The sequence below is a fragment of the Ziziphus jujuba genome, chromosome 2 (genome assembly GCF_031755915.1).
Source record: "Ziziphus jujuba cultivar Dongzao chromosome 2, ASM3175591v1".
Taxonomy (NCBI): Eukaryota; Viridiplantae; Streptophyta; class Magnoliopsida; order Rosales; family Rhamnaceae; genus Ziziphus; species Ziziphus jujuba.
In genome coordinates, this window is record NC_083380.1 from 6,901,883 (window position 1) to 6,907,882 (window position 6,000).

Below are 6,000 nucleotides of genomic sequence, written 5' to 3' on the forward strand. Positions count from 1 at the left end.
TTAAAGGTATTCGATTTAGATATTAAAAAAATTCATACAAGTCTAATGATATTTAATTCAGATTTTAAATTTTTTTATAAAAGTCAATTAAAATCTAGATGTATTCAATTAAAACTTTGTAGAATTGTTTTAAAATCTAAAATCATTTAAAAAATAATTAATTTTAAATGATTTTAAAAATTGAAAAATTTTAATAGATTTAAAAGGATTTCTAAAGTAAAATTGTGAAAAAAATTATTAATATGAAATTTAACTTTAACGTCAACGATTCGTTGGATTTTTATAATTTTTTAATGAAGTCTATGAAATTCAATAATAATTTATCAAATTTTTAAAAATATATAACTCATTTTAAATTTACTAAATTAGTTTTAAATGTGAGAGCGAGGACTAGATACGTATTAGCTTAATACAAAACAAATAAATAAAGAAATAAAAGTTTAAAAAAAGAAAAGCAAAAAAGAAAATGTTTTAGGTTTTTCGGAAATTAGAAAGTATATATAATTATTTTTTAGTTTCCTTTCTCAGTATGGCAATGAAAAACAACAGAGGTGAAAAGCTTTCCTTCCATTTCTTTCTATTTCGCATTTTGATGCTTACCCCACGGGCTCTACCTGGAAGGCAGACCAAAAAGCCTACATTTATTAGATATGTCTATACATCCAATCTTGGCCTTACATGTGTCTAAGATTTTACCATACATGGAAGGTTAAAATAACTCTTATAGTTCTATTTTTATGTTAAAATATATTTACTACAACCTTTTTGATGGGGGATCACTGTCCAATCGTGTGCGACTACGTGTGACATCTGCAACATTAACCTTAAACCCTCCAACACGTGTAATGCTTGGAAGACAAAATCCCTTCACTGATGTTCAGCCAAATATGAGATTGACTCATGTTCGATCCTGCTTTTTCTTCCCCTTCTTCTGTGCTCCCTGTGTTGTCATTTCAGCTCCTTTCATTCACATAGAAGTTCATTTAATTAATCCAACCAACACTCCAACGGTTCCCCACCAACACAGTACCAAAGAAAATTCATGACAACCAAGTTTCAAACTTATTACAGACTCCTAAAGGAGGCAAGCGAGCGTGTGTCCTTTTTCAAAATCAATGAAAATTCTATAGACAAGGCCATGGCAATGTAAATCTGTTTACTTTAATCAATGTAATTGCTGAGAAATCTCTGCATATCATAATGACAATCAGGCTATAGTTGAAATTTCTTATTCTTGTAGTTCTAGTCAAAAAAAAGAATAAATTATTCTTGCAGAATCAAATGAGTTTTTTATTTCAATAAATCTTCTAATTTTGGTTTTTTTACATGATAAAATTTTCCTCATAAAATTGGTAAAAAAAAAGAAAAAAAAAGAAAAAAGAAAAAAAAGAGAACTTTAGAAAGCTAATAGAAATTAATTCTTGGTTTTTTTTCATGATAACAATTTCCTCATGAAATTGGTGAAAGAAAAAAAAAAAAGAAAACTCGAGAAAGATAATAGAAATTAATTGTTGTTGTTTATGAATGAATATGATGTTTAAATAGTATACTTTCCTCTTATTTTTTAAGCTTAATATTTGCTAAAAATGCTGTTTAAATTAAGTTTCTGATCAAATGGTAAAACTTTTAAGCACCGATCCAACAAACATTAAGCTTAAAGCTTTGTGATTTAACACTTATTAAGCAATTAAAATGAAGAGGATCTAAGCTTTGTAGAAATATTAAGAGTTGTGGTCCTTGTTGACGAGAACACTTTTTAGTTGTCAATTAAAAAGAAAAATCATTTAAACTCTCTCAATTTTGTTCTAATTATTGTTAGATTTTACATTTTTTGAAAATCATCATTTAAACATTATAAGTTAGTTTTTAACAATTAATTTTAATAATTAAATGTCATAATTATATTTTTACAGTATTATTTAATTATAAAATACTGATTTTTAATTTCTTTTATGATATTTAACTAAGAATTATCTTAAAAAAAAATGACAAACAGATCTACTGTGATAAATATAAAATACTAAAAAGAGATGATACAGTGTGTCTAGCATTAAATTATATGGACCACGTTGAACATTTTGAATATATAAAGCTGCTGATGCTTTTATGGCTTTCCAGGAAATGTGAGATTTTGACAATCTTTTAGCCTAATTTAATAGGATAAAATGCCATAAATTATACTCACTGTCTTTGGATGTGACTAATAAGGTGCCCATATGAAATTTTATCATTGAGAGTTTTAAAAAGTTACAATTACTATTTTTATTAAAATTAAAATCTCAGCCTAGAAATGTGCAAGTTGAATTCCGTTAATTGTTTGTGAATCAAAGGATTGTGAACTCTAATATTATTTTCAAATTAGCAAATTTTTCTTCTTTAATGTATTTATTGTAATTTCAATAATTATAAGGCGTTAAGTTTTATTTTATTTTTGTAAGGCAGTTCAATTTTGATTAATAAAATTTCAAAGAATTATTCTTTTTATTTCAATTCTTGGCGTTCTCGAGAATCAGTCAGTCTTTCTCATAAACTTTAGCTACATCAGGAGGTTAACAATGATTTTTAAAAAACATTGGTCTAACTGTAACAGTAACTAAATTAGTTACCCAAGATAAACATACTGTGTGGCCTCTGTATTGATCCTTATTAGGATTAGAATTCTTGTTGTACATAAACACTTATCACATTGTTTCTTTACTTAACTCCACCAAAGTATATCGTGGTGGTTTATACTAATTTATCTGTATCTTTGCAATCTTTATATCTATATGTTTTACATTAATGGAACATCTAAAACTTATATTTAGTTTTATAAAGTAAAATTATGACAAAATTAAAAGGGTTTAAATATAATTTTCTCTAAAAAGACTCATGACATGAAATACCCCACCTCCTAATTAATTGTAATGTTTTTTTCTTTTTTTAATTAGCCCATAGCTAGTCTCCAACCTCTATATATAAAAATAAAAAATAATTGGGTTTGTTTGGCCATGTTATCCATTTTTTGTTTCCAAAACATTGTTTTCAAAATATAAAACAAAACAGTTTTCTATAGTTTTATAAAAATAATAAGTGTTTAGCCAATTGTATTTAAAAATAATTTTTAAAAACTAAAAATATAATTTTAGAGGCGTTGCATGCGGTTTCAGATTGTGCGGGGCAAATTATCATTCTAATTCTCCTCTGTCAAAGCTTAAGTATCAAATGCAGTGAATCAATATATTTTTAAATTTTTTTTAGACTATAAAAAACATCTTTTTATTGTTTTCTGTTGTTTGTTTTCTTTTTCATTTGTTCTTTAAAAATAGTTTTTGAAAACTGACAGTTAAACAACATATTTTTGTTTTGAGAACAATTTTTTGTTTTTAAAAACAAAAAACAGTTTTTAAAACAAGTGATCAAACAGGCAAAGTTTTTGAAACGTATAATCCACGAGAGATAGGAACGAATTCTGAAAAAAAAAAAATCAGCCCATCGAAGAAGGCAAGCAAATGCAAATATATTTAGCATAGAAATAAAACAAAATTGCATGGATGATCATTACAAAACTATAGTAAGTGACTTTCTTTCATTTTTGCATTTTAACTATATATATATATATATCTTTTTAATTTCATATAAATTAATAATTATCTCAAAATAGTGATTGTAGAAAGCCAATTCAATATACATGTTGGAAATTAAAGGCTAAGTTTTAAATAACTGGTTCATATAGCTAGTTATAAACTTTATTTGTAAATTACGGAGAAATTTGGTAAAGACATATTAAGTATGGAGAATTTAACATACAGGAGAACAAGAATAAGTTTGTGACCATAAAGAGAAGACTTTATTTGTGGAAAATTATCTTCCATAGCAACTTTTTTCCTCAAGTCGATGCCAACCCAATACACATCCATAGAAACAACATCCTACTACAAAATCATGACATAACAGACCACCTCATAATGGTTTCTTCTTTATTTCATTTTTCCTGATCCCGTCTTTGAAACGTTAAAAATAAAAATAAAAAATAAAAAATAATGGTAATATTTATTCATCCTAATTAGATATGTATATTTTATGTATAAACTTTTATGTTTTAGGACTTTTATGTTTTCATTCCTATCTTTTTCCTTCTTTAGCATATACAATATTAATGAAAATTAATTTTTTTTAATAATCTTTTTTTTTATCTAACATTAAAATCTCAGATGAAACCGATCATATATACATATATAATATAGAAATAACATTTGTGTTACTTTTGTTAATACGGTCCATGTCAACTAATTAAAGAGATTTGGAAACTTCACTTGGTTATTTGGGAGAAAATAGGGCTCAGCGTTCCATAGTTTATAACATGATATTTTTGGAGCGCTTTTCAGAAATTGATTCAACCACTCATTTTCACCCTCTTCGAGTATAATTAACCATGTTCAATGCTTCTAGAGATTTTATTTAAAACAAAAAAAAAAATATTGTTCAACAGCTACATATCCATGTTAATTGCTACTTCAATTCTACTTTTACTAGTCAAAATTTGGTACAACAGATTATTAAAATCATTCCGTTAAATGTGAGAATCACTTATTAAATTTATGTGGCTCACATGTATTTTTGTTTAATTTAAACATTTATTATGGGGTTTAATAAATTAATAGATAAATTATTAAATTATTATATTGGGAAATTTGCTGCATCTTTCATAGCTTTTGATTCTTCAAACATGCTTTCTCTCTTTTTCTTTCTCTGCAAATAGAATAGACTCGGAAAGCCCCACAGATTATTTCAGTAGAAGAAAACAGGCATAAAATTTACTTAAAAATAAAGGAAGCCGTTGAGAAAATTCCATCTAGAACGTCATCATTATTTTCACTTGGACAATTTACATTGGTGAGTTAGCACAAATACCATCTTCTATTAGCATCTCTTCTCACAAAGTCAATAAGGAAGCCATTGAGAAAATTCCATGTGATAATGCTATTGTATCTACCTAATAGCGATGTCAAATATTTTATCCTTAGCTTGAACTTCTCTGCCAGCTTTTATACAGAAAATAATAAAGTACAACAAAAATGGTCACAGGCAAGTCCATATTACTTGTTCGCATAGAAAATATTGAATGTCAGCTTCATTTTTCCAACTTTTCTTCCAATTAATTCTGCTAAAGCAGACTTACTTTCGTAACAACATTCCATGGAGTGATTAGCGGGAGAAAACAGTACAGCATTGTGATTAAAATAAAGGGTGAATAGATATTTGAAAAGTACTGTTTTCTCAGATGGTGGGTTATGACCTTCTATCTTTTACCTTTCATAAACTGAAGCTTAATCTGTAAAACTATTCCTTTTCACCCCTTTCTATTACAATCTGTCATGGTTCATTGTCTCAGCAATTTTTAAAAACTTAGTGATCCATAGCTATACATCCATCGTATCCATGTTAATTTACTACTAAATTTCTGCATTCGCATGGTTAAAATTTTGATAGAATAAGATCATACGAGCTATTTGTCTACTTGTATTTCAGCAGTAACATATACCATCATTTTAATTCGGAACTAAATAATCAATCTAAGATTAAGAACAAGATTATTTTGAATTGTTGACAAAGTTAATAGAGTCGGTACACATATACAAGCGACCCGACTAAATATGCACTAGTAATGAAAATAACTAAATAGTCCTTAAAATGGTGATTTTTATAAGTAAAGCGAATCATGTACATCAATGCTTGATTCAGTATTATTAAGGTAATGAATGATCACAACATGCTCATACATTCTGAAACTTGCACTCTGCACTAAAAGCACATATCAGGGCTAGCCCTAACTATGGATCTGGTGTGCAATGGCATAAGGTCCCATTTTGTTTAGGCTTCCAATTCCTAAAATATATATTTCGAATATTTTTTAAATTTTTTTGAATATTTAATATAGTTTAAAACATTGAAATATTAATTCTTTTAGTAAAAATACTAATGTGAGACGGGTCCCTTTCTTAAAAAAGTTTTTGGTTG